We start from the raw sequence: 724 nt of genomic DNA, 5'->3' as shown, positions 1-724 counted from the left end.
TCACTCTGTTGCCCAGGCTGGAGTGCAGTGGTGTGATATTGGCTTACTGCAACCTCTGCCTCCTAGGTTCAACCAATTCTTCTGCCTCAACCTCCCAAGTAGCTGGGACTACAGGCATGCACGAGATCGGGTTTCGCCACGTTGGCCAGGCTTGTCTCGAAGTCCTGACCTCAGGTGATCCACCCACGTCAGCCTCCCAAAGTGCTGGGATTACAGGTGTGAGCCACCGTGCCTGGCCTGTAATTATTTATTTATTTAGAGACAGAATTTCATTCTTATCACCCAGGCTGGAGTGCAATGGTGTGATCTCGGCTCACTGCAACCTCTGCCTCCTGGGTTCAAGCGATTCTCCTGCCTCAGCCTCCCCAAGTAGCTGGGATTACAGGTGCCCACCACCATGTAACTTCACCATGTTGGCCAGGCTGGTCTCGAACTCCTGACCTCAGGTGATCTGCCTGCCCCGGCCTTCCAAGTGCTGGGATTACAGGTCTGAGCCACTGTGCCCAGCGGGAATTTTTTTTTTTTTTTTGAGACGGAGTCTTGCTGTGTTGTCCAGGCTGTAGTGCAGTGGCACGATCTCAGCTTACTGCTGCAACCACTGGCTTCCAGATTCAAGCAATTCTCCTGCCTCCAGTCCCAGTAGCTGGGATTACAGGCATGCGCCACCACACCCAGCTAATATTTTTTATTTCTTAGTAGAGACAGGATTTCGCCATGTTGGCCA

The sequence above is a fragment of the Mandrillus leucophaeus genome, unplaced genomic scaffold (genome assembly GCF_000951045.1).
Source record: "Mandrillus leucophaeus isolate KB7577 unplaced genomic scaffold, Mleu.le_1.0 Scaffold534, whole genome shotgun sequence".
In the NCBI taxonomy this organism is placed as follows: Eukaryota; Metazoa; Chordata; class Mammalia; order Primates; family Cercopithecidae; genus Mandrillus; species Mandrillus leucophaeus.
The sequence above is the reverse complement of the archived record's forward strand: the minus strand, read 5'-3'. Positions refer to the sequence as shown.